This window comes from Bombus pascuorum, chromosome 1 (assembly GCF_905332965.1).
Source record: "Bombus pascuorum chromosome 1, iyBomPasc1.1, whole genome shotgun sequence".
Taxonomy (NCBI): domain Eukaryota; kingdom Metazoa; phylum Arthropoda; class Insecta; order Hymenoptera; family Apidae; genus Bombus; species Bombus pascuorum.
Window position 1 is genome coordinate 13737514 of NC_083488.1, and position 19615 is coordinate 13757128.

A 19615-nucleotide genomic window follows, 5' to 3' on the forward strand; every position below is an offset into this window, starting at 1 on the left:
CAATTAATCGACTAGGGTGTACACGTATCGTGTCGAACACGACAGAAACCAGAGAAAAAGACTAGTCGTTTAACGGCAGCCGGTTTGCGTTAAAAGCGTAAAGAACCATAGGAACGGGTTTACGTAACGTGACAAAGCAAAACAAAAAAAGGGAAACAGCAGGTAATGGTAACCCAACTTCAAAACCAACGAAGCGTCATAGTTTTCACGGAGCCAGGAGGACGAAAGAGAGGACGAAAGAGAGGACGAAAGAGAGAGAAAAGTAAAGGTTCTAATTCCCGAGACGAGAACTTGCTTTCTCATCACTAGTACGATTTTGCCGAAGAGAGACTCGCAAGGAGGACAATAGAGATGGAACGGGATGAAAGACGTCTCGCGTACTACCTACCTTTCTCTGTTCCTTACCGGATGTTGCATGCTACCAGACGTAATTTTCCCTTTTCCATTTGCTTCTATCTCCTCCCCGAACTTTCGTTCCTATCTCTATTCCTGTCGCTATCCTAAGCAAATTGTTGTACGACTCGCTGCATTCCAACGATGCGCCGACGAAACGAGTATATCCCTTAGCCTCGAAATACATTTTACGCTTCTTATATAATGCAGCGTGTTCTTTCGCGAGTTCGCGAAATACGTTAGATAGCGGTATATCGAAGTAATTGGGCTTCCCGGAGAATTCATAATCGTATCTTTCGTATATCTATTTCGTATATCTCTTTCTTATACCTCGTTCTATACAACGAGATCTCTGCGGAAATAACAGCAATTGGAAGGTGTTCGAATATACTTGTCCCTATCGAAAATATCGTACAAAGATCGTAGGGTTTTGAACGTTCGAAAATAAATCAAACTTCTTTACTCGGCTGGCTCGCAAGAATGCATTGCTTTCTCCGTAAAGTGGAGCTCGGCGAATCACTCACGCGACTCCACGAAAAACACATCCATAATACATGGAACGGTACAGCGGACGATATGAAACGGTGTTCGTCGAAGAATAGCTTCTATTTTTATAAAAATTACAACCGTTCGATCGGTGCCGGGCCGGGCCGAGGCAACATCCATAGAGAGAGAGAGAGAGAGAGAGAGAGGCACAGGAAAGGTACCGGTTGAATTATGAAGCGTAACGCCGCTACGAAACGGCGCTGATATTTCAAAGCGTCGCCGTGCTGCTCCCACGGATTTTACCCACTTGAATACCCGGACGAAACGACGCAACGCTGAAAACTACGAGAGTTTATTTCGACGCGAGTGGCATCGACACGATAATTTCTCGTTATCGTTGCGAGACCTCCGCATCGGAGCGTCCAACTTAACTAAAATCGATCGATCCATTGGACGACACGGCGTGGAATTCAATCGAGATCGATCGATTTCGTTGCGCGAGAGCCACTCTCTCGATGAACGCTAATGAAATTAAACAGAAATTCGAGATCCAAAGACCGATTTTTCTCGCGGGAGAGAATTTATCGAATCGGTATCGACAGTTTGAAACGCTTTCGCCACGAGTATTATACCGACTGTGGCAATTAGCTGCTAATGAAATTTTATTTCTAGATCTTCCGTTCGAGCGTTACGAAATCGCGACGGAGAACGTATTTGAGAATCACCAATCGATCATTATTATCACCAATGTAACCTGATTCGAGTGCTCAGCAATGTTTCGTTAAATAATTCATCGAGCTACAAGAAATCTCGATGTTTATCAGATGTTCGATATACGTCTACAGTCGATACAAAGTAAACGTTAGCACTGGATTCGATCGACTATCGAGCAACACGTTGCACGCGAATTAAGTCACGAGTAACGCGATAAAACGGAGATGCACGCTTCAACACCGTGCTGCATTGCGAAATACGGCTTATTATAAACCGCGTAATGTCCCCACATTTACGCGAGGAACTATAAATATGTATATGTGGTTCAATGTATATTCAATAATGTAGATTTCTTTTTTAAATATTCCGAAACTAATCGTACGTTTATTTGGAATAAATCTATTCACTTTGTTTTCTACTTTATCGCGGCGAGTAAGAGGGCATGTAATGTTTATAAATCACGAATTATACTAATTAGTAAAAGATAGTAAAAAATAAAATAAAACCTCTCATTCACTATGGTAACTCTTAATATATTCGCTAAAGCGAGGAAATCGTACTAAATGTTATATGCGTGAATATAATTATATTGCACGTGTTGATGCATTCGTGAAACCTCAAAAGCTCTAGAAATGAACTGGATATACATAACATGCTGAAATAAGCTGGATTCGTATCTGATTACGATAATTCATAGAGCAAACGAATCTTTATCTATATAATCATAAATATTTGCAATCTAAATAAGAAAACGATAACAGAATACAAAACGAATATATTTCGATCAACAGCGTTATGTTTTCGGAGAGTCAAAGATTATATGCGATCTCTAACCTCTGCGCTGTACAAAGGTCAACCGGACTTCTTCGCTGCCGTCGACCTTTCGTGATTTTTGAATAAGCCAAAAACAGATCCACTGACAGACCGTAATTATCGTTGCCCCGACGGCGTTTCTCATGCTCTTCCCGTACGACGACGTGCATTTAAGCGAGAGAGGGCAAGGAGGACCTCGCAAAAGAAGCTGGAAACGCGTAACGGGTAAAGAGAACCAGCAACGAGAAATAAATAACCAGATAAAACGAGGTATAGGACCGGTGAGCGCGAGGCGGGCTGGCAGCAAAGATGAGTAGGAGGAGGAATACGGTGGGAGTTTATCTCGGTTACGGAGCACGTAGTATATACAAGAGGTAAGGAGGCAGAGGAGGCGGGGAAGAACCTTTGCTAAATCGATATTACTATCGCCATCGCCAGCGGCACGACCGTCATAGCCTCTTTCAGAAGACCAGCCCTGAACCAGACCTTCCAAGTATACTGGATTGCCTTCCGTCGATTATCGTTAATTCTTTTTCACTCTCTTACCCTCCTCTACCTGTCCGATCAAATCTTACTTCCTACCCTCCAAAAACGCAGTCAACCCGGATCGTTTGCGGCTGCCACGACCGATCTAGTCTTACGTCACCGAGCTGTCGTGAATTTATCCTTCTCGTATCTTAAGTTGTTTTTCTACGATCGGAGTTTAATATGATATCTAGAATTCTGTGACGAATGGTTGAATGAAATGGTTGAAGTGAAATGGAAATGTCGTCGTTGAGACGAGGAAATATCATTAATTAACGAATGAAATACGGATGCAGAATTGTAAGAAGCTTCCGTTGAAGATCGTTCCAACCGTACAGATTACATCGATGGCCGTATTTTAGAGTTGATATTATCCTGATAATGCTGTACTAGAGATCCGAATACCTTACTTTTGCAAATAAGTAGGAAAATAAGAAAATAGAATTTCGACGATTGAACGATATAGATAACTTTCTTAACGTATCAGAATAAATAGGAAATGCAGTAACGATTATAATATTCCCTGGAAACAACGACGACACTGCGTGTTTGGACTTGAAAAGGTCTCGACCAATTTGCTGGTTGACATCCAACATTTATGTGTCCGTTGGATCGTGACGCGGACCGATAATTCGTGCGGGGTGGTTGGATCAAATTAGAAAAATTGTGATCAGGATGATTTACGAGTCGCGGACGAACGGTCGCGCAGACCTAGGGGGAAACGCGCAAGAGGGAATGAAAGGTGGCACTCCGAGAACGGGGGTGGAAATTTATGGCCCCGCAACAGATGCGTCCCCAAAGGACGATATATTCCTTTCCCTAAGAACATAATACGAAAAGGTGGCGGATATACAACTAGCGAAACGCGGGACATTAACTTCTCGCGTTTCTAATTCATACAAAACGAGCATCCTCTTTCCGAGCACACCTATATTTCTTTCTCTCTTCATTTCGGTGATTAAGTGAAAAATGCAAAATATTTTATCGAATGGAACGCGACATGAACATGTGCAGGAAATAACGAGATAGAAAATATCGGAAAAAGATAGTAGAAAACAATACGTACGATAAAATATGATACGATTGCACGCGTTTGAATTATTCGATCCTATCAGCTGCTACGTTAAATTTTAAAGATAATAATAACTGTACGCATGTGTCATAACTGTGTTTGATATAAGATAGCGGATATACAAGTGGCAAAACATATTAATACACACTATGTGAAATAACCAAGTTACATAAAATGTATAAGTACGAGATATTTTATACGAGAATATTTTAAACCTGTAATTTAAATAACGTTAAATGAATAACGGAGAAGGAATAATCAAAGCTTATGTAATATATTTCTAAATATTCCTATCGATATCTTGATTAATTTCAAAGATACCAATTGAACAATATTATTGTCCATAACAAAGAATTTCTTCAATAAAGTTTCATGTTTGCAATTCATTTAAAACGAATATTCTCGTCTGCAACATACCTGTGTCATTTTCTTTTCCCTGGTTCGAACGATTAAACGCGAGATGAACTAAATGCAAAACATCCTATCTCACAGAGCGTAAATCGAGCGCGTGCAAGATAGAAAATATCGGAAAAGTACCACGGAAAAACGACACGCTTACATTACTCGGTTCTATCGACCGTGGCGTTTGACAATACAATTTCAACGGTGAACATACGCGCTTGTCATAACGGCGCTCGATAAAATTGCTAGCGGATAATTACGCGATAGTCATATAGAGTCCTTGACAATAATCGTGTGCGCGTACGCACAGGATCGTTCGTGGCAACATACGTAGTAGCTTCCTGGATTGGAGCTTCGGATAAAATCAAGCCGCGGTAACTATCTTGCCAAATTCGTAACGGAACCCTAGTGAAGCAAACCGCTCGCGTTCACAGAGCGGAAGAAGGAAGTTACATTCGCTCCGAGCGTTCCTTGTCGGATCAGGTAGCTGGAAAATCAGAAGTTGCGCTGTTCGTTTGTCGCTTAAAGGTTACGTTTCATTGTAAAGGAGAAGAGGACGATGCGTCTTCTCGTAGACGTAGATCGATCGATGCGATACACCTCCGTGATTATTATTCTCCGAAAAGTAAACTTATGAAATCCATCCTGTTCACGATCGAACGATCAATTTAACCCGAAGAAACTTCATCGAACAACCTCTTTTCCGTGAAAACTCTGATCCTTCCAGCTTCCCTTTTTCGGCCGGCTCGACGACGAAAACGAAGAAAAGGAAACAAAGGTAAAGGAAAAAATAAAAGTAAACATTAGGTCGATTCTATACCCGGAGGGCAATTAAGCCGTAGGAATTTTTGGAATATCGGTCGAAAGACCCACGAGACGAAGATAACTCCTCCCCTTCTTTTTCGTTCCATGGTTTTCCCGTATATCCATCTATACGCCGCGACCGATCCTCGTCCCGCTGAATGTACGGCACGGCTTCAAATCGTAAACCTACCACCCCAGGATCCCTCTCATAAACGAGAAGCATTGTGCTCGACCTAAGTTCTGCGAACGACACACGCGTGCATCGACCACGAGATGAAAGAAGAAGACTCGAGTTCCAAACAGCACAGGGAAGAAAAAGAAGAAAAAAACAGGAGAGGAAGGTCGAGAGGAAACCCTTGGACCTGTCTTTCGTCCCTCGCCACGGCATTCTCTTTTCGCTCCTCGTTTCTGTTCCGATCGGTCTTCCCGGGGAACAACGTGTTCATGGAAATTCGAAACAAAGTCCAGACAACTTGTACCATAGCCAGGGAATACCATTCGCTTCGAGAATCGATAACTTCCGATATTTCTGGCTAGCGAATATTGCATATGCAACGAACATTCGATAGACAATTTCATATTTTACGAGAAATACGTTTGTGAGATAAATTGCGAAAGAGAGAACGAATAACAGCTGAGATAAGGACTACCTTCGATAAATAAATAAACGAATAAAGACGATAACGAATAAAGGGGACGATGGGGAACGATACAACGCAAAGAAGAAGATCGACGAAACTGATCGAGGAAAAACGAAAAAAAAAAAGTGAGAGCAAATCGGATGTATCGTATGTACATCGTTTGTCGGAAGCGGCAGAGAGGAGAAAGTCGATGTTCGTACACGGTCGCTTCGCGGCCAGACGTCCGCTGATATAAACGCATTTATAATTGTATGCGGCGCGCCACGACTGTATGCATTAGCGCATGCCAACTAAACTCGAACTAACTCGAGCCCCGGTGACAAGTGCCCTCGTGGACGGCGCAACTGCAACGCGGGGGACCAGTTATTACTGTCACAGACACGCGCGCGCCCCGCCCTTGCTGCTCCATCTACCCTGTTTTCAGTCCTGCTCGTCTCTCCCGTTCCGTTTAAGGTCCTTACCGGAATACGGAATCAACGGGACCACGCTCCTCCCCAAACTGAATCAACATTTTATCCGAATAACCGTTTCTTCCTTCTTCCATGGGTCTCGCCTGTCGTCTTTCTGCCAGATGCGAGCCATTTCTGCGCGTCTCTGAATTTTAAGGCTTAAACTGCCGACGATGCCTGCGGATGGCGGATTTTGGTAATAAATGACGGCAGAATATAGACTTACAGAGTTAATTCTTCGATTACGGCTACGTCGTCGTTAATTCCTGTGTAGCAACCAAAATGTCACGGTTATCCAACTGACGCGTAAGCAGGTTTGAAATTTTGCCAGTTAAAAGTTTCGCCTTAATATTTGAAAGCTTTAATATTTAGCTGGTAATTGATGCGATAGGTGTTGCACCATGTAAATAAAAATATATAGACATTTATAAAGGTTAGGCACGCATCGGTTACGCATTAAGGTTTCATAAATTTCATTTTATTAGTCGTAGCTTAAATTTCGGCGTCAGAAAATCCAAAGTAGCAGTTTTATAATAGTTTCGATAGAGAATAATTAAAACAATGAATAATTGTTATTTTTTACGGATGTTAGAATCCCGTGTTTGTCTCTTTCCATTTTTCTTCGAAAACAAAGTTCACGGTTGAAAATCATGTTTGATAAGGATTATGAGATCAGGTATCTTTACGAGCATCGGTAACGAGAATACTAGTGCAAAACGTAATTAAGAATGAATGGAAGCATGCGAGAGATGTGTATCGTAACTGCTATTAAAATTTCTGCTGATTTACTTCATACTGGAGGAGCGTCCTTGAAATCAGGACGCCGTGAAAGGAACAAGCTCGAAACGCAGCAAAACAGTAACGGTAAAATTGCGATCCTCCGTGAGACAGTAACCCGGCGAACAATCGAAAATTACCGCGTGTTATAGATTGTTCCATCCAGCGGACGGTTTGCATGGAAATACGCGAGAGAAAACAATGAGAGAACGCCTGTGTCTCGTATTATTCCAACAGTCTGCTCGAGCGAAATGAAAAGACTGCACACAGAGCTGGAGAGTAGCGAGATTGAAAATCGAAGAAAAATTGTTGTTTCGCCTCGATGATTTCGTAGAAACGTAAAAATGTTCAGCCTCGCAAAATTCCGCCAGTCGTTCAATGCTTGCAAGTATCACGGTCAATGGATAGAAAACTGGAATTACTCTGTTATCGTTAATTACAATTGCTGTGACTTTTACATACGCGCGAACATATACGAATACACGAACATTACGATTTTTTTCCAAGAGAAATTACGACTCTAATTTGGTACTTTGTACTACATCGATATGATTATTCTAGAAAATTTGTGTCAAACGCCATCGAAACAAGCGTGCGAGTTGAAAGCGCATTAATCAACGAGGCTCCCGTTCGAAATCTCCGTTCGCGTTAATTACGCGAAGAATGAATCGACGAGCAGTAACTACCGTACACGGGCGGCGTGGCTCCGATAGAATCGTATGTAAATAGAGCGGAAACGTTCTCTCTTTCGAGGCAGCGGGAGCGCGCCAACTCGCACGTGCACACACGTCGATCACCACCAAGCGTCGCGTTTTTCTAATTAAGGCAATTTTCACGATCGCGTACGAGCCACGAGAACGAATCCGACGGCGATGCATACGACGACCTCGGACGATGCTATTTTCGCGACGACGATTTACGAACGATGACGCTTCTCTATTCGAGTAAAAGGTAAGAAGAAGAAGGAAGATGTAACCGGATATTTTTCGCGATTTCTGCTACGTAGACATTGGAAAATACGCGTTACGCGGTTCATCGTGAAACTAACGCACCGCGTTCCTTCTTTTTCGCTACGTTTTTTTCGCGAAATTGCGATAAACGCGACTTTCGTCGCAAAGTATAGTGTTTACAACGTGCACGATGTTCGTCTATTCGCAGTATGAATTCGCGCTAAGCAAAGTACCCAAACGATCCTCGATTAAAGTTTCAGTCGTCGGTACACAGTGCACGACGCAGTAGAAAAAGATAGAAAAAGAGAGGAAAAACGGCGAACGACGCAACGGCGAAACACGCCGTGCAAAAACGAGGCAAACACATTGCCAGAGAGAACGACTCTGTATTTTACGCACGAGGTTACACGGAGGGCGAGTACATCCATTTGTGCGTGTTTTACGAGGTGTGTTAAGGTGTGCGACTCTGCATCCACCAACCGGTTATCGATCACGCAATGCTTCCAGAGACATCGTCGAACCTTTTATCGAAAATTTGGAACGGTCTCACAAAGACTACACGCTCGTTCGACTCATTTCGTTTAAATAATTTTCTCATTTTTAATATTTTTTCTCGCCGGAGCAAGAGTACTTTTCTCATTCTTTCGTTATCGTATTACAAATTAATGACCTCTCATGATATACAAGTTTGATTCTGTGTAAAGTTAAAGGTTTCTTAAGGTGTTGAAGCTTATACGACTGACGTAGCCCTTGCTATACCGTATAGGAACACGTTTAACACGGTCTTCGCTTTCCGAGTGCATCTTCGCAAGTGCCGGAGCCGCAAGAACGTGAAAGGGAGCAGCGAATCGTAGAAATTACAGGAAAACAGCGATGGAACGCGGTCGTCGTCGCCGGTAGACACCGTTACGCCGTTAGTCGTCCCACTTACGACCAGAACTCGATTCGTGCTCGTCAACAGAAACGAGCCGCCGGTAAATTTCGTTATCTCGAAACCGCGAAAATCGAAACGACTTTCTCCCTAACATTTTAATGATTTACGAAATATTCCCTTCTTATCTGCTCTTCTCTAAAATCTGACACTTTTCTTTACAAAGAAATGGAGAACGTGGAAGAGGAAAAGACAGAAAGACTCAATTCCATACACTTTTGAGTCGACAGAGGTATTCGCCTTTCCCTCGAAGAATCCTAGGACTCGCGATCCCGAGACTCGATCGATTCTCAAGTACATTTGGAGCGTCGCGCGACGAAATCGCTTTTCACGAAGGTACGATCGCGTTTCTACGAAATTGGCCGGGCTCAATCTCGAGAATAGACGCGTCCTCTCGATTCTCGACGCACGTTGCACGATACGCAGGAATTCGTGGAGGCCCGTGGATACACCGCTGGGACAAGTCGGCCCACCCATCGAGATCGAAATATCCTTTCCCTCTAGATATATGACGTTTACATCGTCACTCTTGGCACGCGGTTCCCTCTACCGATCCTCGCTCTGTCTCTCTTCACGACTCTCTTTGGTATCCGATGAAACGGGTTTCGCTCCTAACTTCACCGTGGAACTGTATAACCCACGTTGCCGCCACTGCGCTCTCTATGCATTTTCTCTTTGCTACGTGTTCCTTCGTCCCACTGTCTCTGTTTTTCTCTCCTCTTCTCCGTCTGTTCCTCTCGCGAGGAACCTTTGACGCCGCGCCACCTCGACTAAGAATAATTGAACGATACGGAAATCTCGACGGAGTTTCTGGGAAAAATGGTCGGGTACCGGTGCGTAAAGCGTTTCTGATGTTAATATTCCGTGGGTTTTACATCGGCAATGAACGAGCGTATACTTTGGTTACAATAATTGGACTTCGTTTTCCATTTGAAATTTTAAGTGGAAGAAGCAAGGCAAGTATTCGAGAGTCGAAGGAACTTTGTGGAAGTTCACGGAACAACCAATGGTTTTGTTTTATCTGCGTTCTACCTACTATTTGGTTCTCTTCGTTGAGATAATGTAATTGAAAAGGGACTCGGTTTCAAAAATGTAGTTTAATGGAATTCAATTGCATTGCGCCGTGTAAACATTAAGTTTCTTCCGCTTCGTTTTCAGGATAATTCCAATAATCGTGGAGTACGTAGAGGGAACGTGAAATTGAACGTTATACGGCTATGAACAAGCTGCACGAGTCGTACGCTGCGAACGCACGCAAAAGGGTACCTTGTGTTTCGCTTTGAAACTACTCGGCTTCTATATCTCAAACACGATGGTCTTGAAAATTATGCAAAAGCCGATTCTGAGGAACGCTTGGTCTTTTCATTTATTTCATTATTAAATAACGAGAATAAGCTCTTTGATATGAAATACATAGATAATGAAAATGAATGAAATAAAACGAGGGAAGAGCAAAAAGAGAAGGGAAAGAAGACAGAGCACTGGACAATTTCCGACAAAATCGTTCAAAAATTTCTTAAATTTTGAATACAATATGAAACAATCGTTATTAAACTGCATGATTTCGACTGTATGCTAAAGATTTTCTCCAAATGTTAAACATTTTTCTCTTGATTGAAACTAAAGCGAGATTTTTATCGAAACAACTGGTAGATCGAGACACTACTGATATAATAAACAACATGATCGCACAATGATGCAAATATGTATCATACGAATATAAATACATGGAAATATCTTCCTACGCGAAACCCACGAATATTTAATAATGTGTTTTTTTTTTTATCATTACGAAGATTGGAAAAAGGAAAAAGATTGCGCGGGATGCAACGTAGAATCGCGACGGAATTTCGTAGAAGAAACAACTCGTACAGCTCGTACGTGAGTTTTCCTTTGAAGTAGGTGACTCCTGAACGAACACGTTCCCTATCCGTGAGCAGTTTGCAGACAGTTTGTGAACTTGGACGGATACGGAGGGAGTTTTAGAGAAACGCGAGAGCTTAACGGACGGACGAGGCAGCCCTGCTGTTAAGCTAATCGTCACGATACCTTCTCACCTATATAATTCATATACCTCGCTCGAACGCTTCCATGTAGCGCAAACTTCTTCGAGGAATCGAGAGAGGAAGTACATCGTTCGGAATAATTGGAAGATCGTTCACCGAAAGCCGAACGTTCCGCGAAATTTATATTTTAACGAGCGACGACGAAAATTCATTTATATCCATCGAAATAGTATATACGAGGCGCAACGTATATACGACTTATGATTTTGGAAAAATAGTATCCGTTGGAAATATTGCAACAAGTAAAAGGTTTTAAAGCGTATTATTAATTGCACGTAAATTACTGTGAATTATTTTAATAATGGATTTTCATGACTCGCGAAATTACATACGTGTCACGCCAATAACGAAGTACGATGGAAAAAGAAGGGAGAAACAGAGAAGGAGAAAAGGTGGGAAAGAGATGACGTACATATGTAACATGTTTTAATAAGAGCTTCCGTAAATTCGATATACGTGCTTCAAATTTTATCCCTTTCATCGATTCCGTTTCACCGCCGCACATCGTCCACTCCCCCCGCATTTTTTGTTTTGTTCGATCGGTTCCGCCCTCTCTCGCGATATTTATTTATTTCTTTTTTTCAAGCGATTCCCGTGTTTCGGATTACCTTTTACAGCGAACTGTTATTTATTAAAGCGATACGTCGGCCGGAATATATCGATCGATCGAACCCGACCGAGTATGCGTGTATTACCATCGAGAGAACGCTTCGATGAGAACAAAGAAATACGATCGAACGAAAACGGAAAAGAAGAAACGGGAGAGAAAAAAAAGCAATAAAAAAATAAGATCGATAACAAAGGACAAGGAAGAAAAATGAATAAAAAGACAAGAGCAGAGAAGACGTTGCAATCTATGAAGTCATTGGCATGATGAACGCATTACCTTCGTTTCAGTCAGTGACGTGTCACCCGTGGTAATAATTCCCAAAGGGAGGCACGAAGCTGAAAGAAAAGACAGACGGTCCTTCAGCACGGAGGAATTTAAAGAGGACCAGTAGAGGCGACGACGGGGTGACGAGGCGACGGGTTAGAGAGAAACGTATTTGCATTTACATTGGCGCGCTCAAATCGTCGGAAAGAAGAGCGTGGAATAAAGGAAGCAACCAGGAACCAAGAAAAGAACTTTATCACGCCGTGAAATCGATTTTTAACCCTCGTCTCTTCTCCTCCAAATCCAGTCTATGATACTAACGGAATCATCGCGAACAACGAACCAAGAGACTTTCTTAAATATTAAACGAAATTTTGTAGCGTTTCAAATAGATGTCGTAGTTCCAACAGAACAAAACGGATCATACATAATTCGATAAAATAATATAAAAGAAACAATGTTGTGGGTTTATTATTTCTTTATAAAACGAAACTTCCATTACGATCTGATATTTCCATCTTCGGATGTCTCGTTCGTCAAAACACGTATCCGCTGTAATCGTAATCTACGGCTTTACAACAACAAAAATGCTAATTCTATCTATGCCTCGAAACAGTGCCGTAAACGCGCATCGTCAAAATCTTTCAGATACAAGCCAGAAACAGCTATTATAACAGAAACGAAACGGCAAAGAGGGTAAACAACGAGAACACGGAAAAGCAAGTGGAAAGAAAAAAAGAGAAGGCAATCGTACTGGACCAGGGACGCGTTTAGAAAGCAACAAAACGGGGTAGCCCTTGGTACGACAACTGTCGCCATTATTGCGGAGTGTTGTCGCACGAACGAAGATGAAACGCGAGGAAACCAAGATGGAAAAGACGGACAAAGGGGGGTTACGGATCCCTGGAAACACGGACAAAGAGAGATTCAGGCAGGTTACGAGGGTGGATAAAGCAAGGGGAAGACAAGAAAGATCGTAGAATTTAAGGATTGCGAAACATACCACTCGTGGAGGGAGTGGAGGGTGGAAAAGCGGCTTGCGAAATTAAAAGCGAAAGCGAAAGTTGGAACGCATCTGCTCTCTTCTTCTTCGCCTTTGCTTCTATTTTCGTTACGTCCACGTCTCAGGTGGTCCGCTATCGGTCGTTAACTGTTAAACGTTGATATTCTGTTGGGCGAGGGCACAACACGGTTAACCTGTTAATCGAGCAAATCGTTTAATTGGTTGTACATGGTTGGTTAAGCGACGGCTACCTCTTCCCGAGAATACGAGGGAGAAAATTGAATTCGACCGAGGATCCTGTGGTTTTTATCGGAGAATTAAATTTTTTTCGCGATTGTAGTGACACGCAGATATACAACGTTTCAAGGGAATAAGTAAATCGATATCTTACAACCAGACTCGTCCATAAAACTCTTATTAATTCGAGAAGAAAGTACTGGAAATCGCTGCTCGACCGTTGAAACAATAATTCTTCCTCGCTCTTTTCTATCCGTCTCTTTCGCTAGCTCGCGTACAGTCGTAATTTCACATCGCTGATTATATAACGGAGAAAATTCTCCAAACGGATGTCATTCCCGAGCTGCTTGCATAGGAGAGCCTGCAGCGATCGATCGTCGACTCTTGATCCCATTATCACACGACAATACGATTTCGCGCACGTTTGTATCTCATTAACCGAGAAAGAACGATAAAGTTAGATAACGTTTAACACGACGCGACGGTCAGCGAAACGTTTAAGTAACCGACTTAACAACCTCTCTCTTTACTCTTTCTCTTCCATCTCTGTGCACGAAGCGAGATTAGCTCCGCTCACAGTGCTCCAACTTCCTACTGAATCGAGACGAATACAATGGCCGATACGATTATCTTCGCCTGTCACGCGGTACGAATCGCTGATAACTCTGTTATCAGCTCATCCTCGCTTAATGGTTATCTTCGTCCCTTCTCTCTTTCTCTTCCACCTGATCCCTAAGCGAAACGTTAATGAGCGAATTCACGCTCGATTATTAAACCCCGTTTCCGGGGCGTATCACGTAGATAAACAGCCAAGCTTCCACGAACCTCGATGAAACTAATTAATCCAGGCAAATCGAGGCGAGAATATTTAGAAGATATTCGAGAAACACAAGTTATGGGTGAGCTAGTCGAATCGAATACGTTGCTCGCCGATACAGAAATTATTACTTTCGCGAGCTTACACGCCACATGTATTCGAATGACAGTTCGAAACTGTGCCAATGTTTACTACCATGACAGAATGTCAAATCAATTCACCGTGTATATATATATATATATATATAATTACAATTTTTTAAAACGAATTTTTCTTGCATTCTTTTCATTACGTAAAAGATTGGAAAATTTGTGGAATACAGAGGTAAATGGATTGAATATCGAATAGATAGAAATATGTAGATGAAAAATCAAATAACGAAAAATAAGTTAAACGAAATACACGCACTGTTCAAAAGAATTAGATCGCTTGTATAATACTACGAGTATGAACGGTTCTGTTGCATCAACCGAGCGAATAGAAACGAAAATAACATATATATTTGATAAATTGACACGAAATAAGTATGATACTGATATGAAATTGATTTCGCTGAGAAATTAACTTCGCTGGAGAAAAGATAAAATAGTCGATTCCTATGACATCTACAATCTATGAATCTATAAAATATTGTTAATCATCGTTATATTTATTTGCGTCTTTTATAAACGAATACATTCGCTACAAATGTTGAAAGAATCGTTATAATAATACTACGATAAAAATTAATTTCGAGGCAACCATTTAAAAAACATGTACAGACGCTTGGACTGAATATAAAAATCAAAATATCACGTCATGCGATTCTCATAATTGCGTTGAACAGCGCGCGTACGACAAATTTATACAGCACATCGAAACTTCAGCGTATGTGCCAGATACTACTCCATTAAATGACAAAGTTACCGTCACAGGTGATCCTTCGACTATAACGTTCCGTAAACGTCAATCGTATTCAAATCCCGCAAATGCTGTTTCCGATCGATCTCCGAAAACTAAACTACCTCTCGGTCGTCGAACAATTCGCTAATTTCCGTGAGAACGATTCGTGATTCATCGGGATTGTGAGTGCGTTAGACGGAATAATAGAAAACATACTAATAGAGCGAATAACAGTTCGTTAAGCCAATTGCATGCGAATAGAAAAGAATAGTGGAGTGAAGGTGAAGGGAACAGGGACAGGGACAGGGACGAAAAAAGGGAAGTGGGTAGAGGGACGGTGAAAAGCAAGCAAGAAAAAAAGAGGAATGTCCGCTCAAAGGACCCGATCGTGTGGCAAGGACTGCTCGTTAAACTGGAAAACAAACTACAGGCCGGTCAGGACGAAGTTCGAGCAGCCAGAAAAACCGAAACGATACTATGCGCTGGTCTTTTATTTTGTCTCTCGCAAGCTTCGGCTCGCGATACGATATCGATACATCGTAACTTTGTATTACTTTATAAAACGGCTTTAATTAGAACGAGGAGTTTGAAGATGTCGCGACACGATTAATTAAATTTAGAAGGAAGACTCTGATTTTATGTTAATTGCCTGTCAACGTACTAGCAAATTTTATTAATACGCTATTATGTACATTAGTATTCAGATTTCTACCTTCCGGTGAATTATGTCCTTTGCTCTTATAAATAATCCAAATTCTGATTTTCAATGGTTAACAAGATTCGTTTAAAGCTTGGAGCAATTTATTCCATGTCCTTCGTTCAAGACGGTCGTTAAACCAATAAACCCAACGACCGGTTTATTCGCGCGATTATTATAGAATTTGAGAAAGATTTCACGGCACAAAGTCGCGACGAGTCATGGCGGCGCGTTGAAATACCTCTTAATTCCAACAAATCGTTCCTCCGCAGAGCCGAGTGTGAATATGGACGAGAAAACGAAAAGGGAGAGCACGAAGCCGCTAAGATGGGCTGAGATAGTGTGGAATAGAATGGAATGGGTGCCGACTCCACGGAGGAATAACCTTATTTACCGAAGGACCCCACGATTATAATACCCTCTTTCTCTTCGGTCCACGTTCCTCTCCCTCGTCCTTACTCCTTTCTGCTTCTCTTCCCTTCTTAAGCGTAGTGATAAATCGTGGTAGTATCACAGACGTATAAACAAATCTTACTGCTTTCTCTATCTCCCTTGTCGGTGCCTCTTCCTATCGAATACTTTCGTCGCTTTACTCGCCCGAATTCGTGTGTACGTAATTCGAACAGCACCGAAATCGACCGATCAATCTCTCATGGTTATGCATCGATCGATTTGCTCGTGACAGGAGAGAAGGGAAAGTTTTTGCACGAAATGCATCGGTCAGACTTTCACGCAGGCGATCTGTAATTTCGTGATTACGAGCATTGACATTGGGAAAGCATTGCTCTCGAAGCACCAGGAAGGCGTTGCCTTTTGGACGAGAAGGAACAAGAATAATCTACCTTTCTGTAAAACTCTCGAGAGATTAAAGTAAATTACGTATCGATGGTCGATAATACTATCGTGCGTTTAAAATAGCGTTCGATATTCTTATATTTTAAGTAACAGTGCTACTCAAGAGGAAATCCATAGCGCGATACGATCGAAGGAGAGCAAAAAGAATTTGAGATTGCTGTAATGTATGCGAACGCGTTACGAGGTCGGATGAGAAAACACAGTTTCTAATTACGTAAAGCGTAGTAAAACCGATCGGGAACATAACATATACTCACACGTGCCAGCCTGACAACGAAATCATAAATTGAAATTAGTTTCCTGGAATATAATTTTCCACGAATAAAGCACGGGAGAAGCCCGACGATTTTTCCGGGGCTGGGCAGCTCCGCTGGGTTTTCCACGGTCGACGAATTCTTTATTGCGATGGTTTGTCCTACCGTCTTCCATCCAAACCGCTGACCCTTCTCTTTACCACCCTTGGAATCGTCCGAAAACCGGGATTATAGCACCGGAAATATCAATAGTCCCTCTCCTTTATTCTCTTCCTAGACTTCTACTAGAAACAGCGTTCAATTAATGTCAGTTTCTTTCTTTCTTCGAAAATGAAGTCCACCTTTGTTAATTTTCTGATTTTTATGTCACTTAATAGCTAAAAAGAAGTATTTCGATATAAAATAATCGAAGAAAGGAATAATCTGATACATTCAGAGATTATATTACCGTTCGATAAAAAAAAAAAAACAAAAAATGTAATTTATCATACCTTTATCATATCTTTCATCTGTCGCCTTATTCATATAGCTAATCCGACTGAAAGAGATTCGAAGAATGTAAGTCTAATATTTTTCATACTTCGAAAAGGAAGTTCAAGGTTAGGTAGAAAATACTGTATACAAAGCTCCATAATGAGACTGTGACTAATTATAGTGACATTCTATATACATAAACGGTATGAGTCACACAGTGAGACCTCACTTTATCAGGGATGACGAACGATTTATGAAAAAGCAAATATACTTAGAAGAAAATATCGCTAATCTCTTGGACAATGGATATGCTCATGGACGCTACAGAAAATAGTCATTTTGGGACTACGTACATGTAAAAGACTTTTCAAAGTTCTTAAACCGTTGTCAACAAAGCAAACGAAAAATTTCAGTGGCAATAAACGTTGGTTCTTCGAAATTTCTCTACAAAACGGAACTGCCATTCATCTTTTCCATGTTTCACCCGCATCATCGACACTTCGGACGCACGCTATCTATTTCGTGTCGCTATCTAATCGTCCGTTCCGCCGATCCTTTACCCAAATACTTTTCAATACGCTCGATAAAGGCTCACGGTTCACGGTAAATATGTATATTCGACGGGAGGGAAGCAACAAGACCTCGTTTCCCGTTCGCTCTCGTCACGGCTACCCGTCACGTGAGGCGAAACACGCTCACAGCACCATTTTTCACGGACATTCTCCGACGATAGACTGCGAATGCATAACGGAGCGAATAGCGAACTAAGCATTGTTCATCGTCCAGCATTTAAACATCCACTCTCTGTCGAGAGAATTCGCACCCATAAGAGAATTTCACCCATAAGAGCCAAGTTTCGATATGGCCTCCTAGATTTTCTCTGGATAGATATAAAAAGCGATATAATGTCACGCAAGATTAGCGAAAAAGCGTTATACGTACAGGTGTTCCCAAGAACCACATGACAGAATTTTTACGAATTTCCCAATCTTTGTGAATACGTATAGTAATGTAATCTATAATTATAACTTGAAACGAATAAAGTATTCGAAAGGAAAATATCTCAGGGGATTTCAAATGCGAAGAAGAAGCGAGAAGAATGGCCGAGTTAAAGGAATACAAATTCCTCTACTAGAATTTAACTTCACTCACAGTGTCCTCAAATTAAAGATATTATCAGCTGTACTGTTCTTCTTTTGACTCGCTCGTACATTTACGTAACCTTACGTTCTAAGATTTCCTTCTATTCAAAGCTCAAAAGCTATGACACGAGAATGAATTCCTACAAGGTCCATGACCCCAAGAAACATTCACCTGTACAATACACGTCCTTTACGTGTAAACAATTTCTCTGCTCGATATCGACCTTTTTCACAGAAAATAACACAAATACTTGCGCAGTCCGTGTTAAAACGAAATACATTCCTGTCCGTACCTGTACGTTGTTACGCATCTACACGAGCATACACACTATGAAGAGGAAGTCGCGCGTATGCAGTTCCGTCCCTACTATAAATCTGGTAGTTCGATGTCTCCATCTCTGCGACGTTCTATTTCGTCGTGCTCATTTTATTTCACCATTATGTTCTATCCTTCGAAACTGATAGCGAGACGCGCACGAGCTTATATTCCCCGGCATAACGTTCACTCCGAGAGAGGAAGAGAAAGAGAGAGAGAGAGAGAGAGAGAGAAACGATTCACCGAGGAACGTCTGTTACGGTGTTCGCGCAAATTTACATGAATAGCGTTCATATAAAGAGAGAAGGAGAAGAGAAGAGAGAAGGAAAGACAGAGAGAAAGACGGAGAACGCGCGGGGAGAAACAGTTAATGGATTGACACGGTGGATCGCAATTAAGTTAACGGTTGAACGCAATTCCTGGATTATTTCTGGCGGTTCGAATACATTATAAATATCGGAATATGAATTCTGTTAATGAGGACTGACGCGGTGTGTAACGCGCACGCTCGTCGTGTTTAACGCCAGCTATTCGGCCGGAGATTAAGCGACACGAATACGTTATCTCGTATAAGCTGGGCGTTAACAATTCATTTTACCTAGCTAAACGAGGATCTTTGTTACGAAACCTCCGATTAAAAATCAAGCAAATTTCGATTGTATTTCCGTTGAATGGATTACGAAAGTAATTTGCGAAAGTAATTCATCGAATTGACACGTCGAGATAACTTAAAATTATCATCTCCCGTTATTTCAACTTAATTTAATATTGTTTTAGCAAAGTTTTAATTACAAAGCAGAAAATTACACCTGCGGATAAATTTCGTTCCATTCTTCATCGATTCTTACTTATTTCATTTGCGATACAATGACCAGACAACAAATGGTTGTGGCTGTTACGTAATTCTAGAACGAAAGCTGCGGTATTTGAGAACCAAAACCTGTCCGAATTATTTAAGGCAACGTAATAACAAATGCTCGAAGATGAAACAACGTTACCATCGAGAGATAGTATCGGACAATCGGATCGATGGGTCAATAA

General features: G+C 41.6%; 2 protein-coding genes across 5 annotated transcripts in view; one reads left to right on the plus strand and one right to left on the minus strand.

Moving 5' to 3' along the window:
- The window catches only part of LOC132905132 (poly(ADP-ribose) glycohydrolase-like), a 473462-nt gene that overhangs the window by 421567 nt on the left and 32280 nt on the right, over nt 1-19615 (plus strand). The window lies entirely within an intron of this gene.
- Nucleotides 1-19615, minus strand: part of LOC132904933 (mucin-2-like) — a 332312-nt gene that overhangs the window by 304606 nt on the left and 8091 nt on the right. The window contains exon 2 of one of the 4 annotated variants that reach the window (XM_060955791.1): nt 11910-11968. The exons of the other annotated variants lie outside the window; for them this stretch is intronic. The gene's annotated coding sequence lies outside the window, so the exon portion shown is untranslated. The remainder of the gene's footprint in view (nt 1-11909; nt 11969-19615) is intronic. 4 annotated transcript variants of the gene reach the window in all.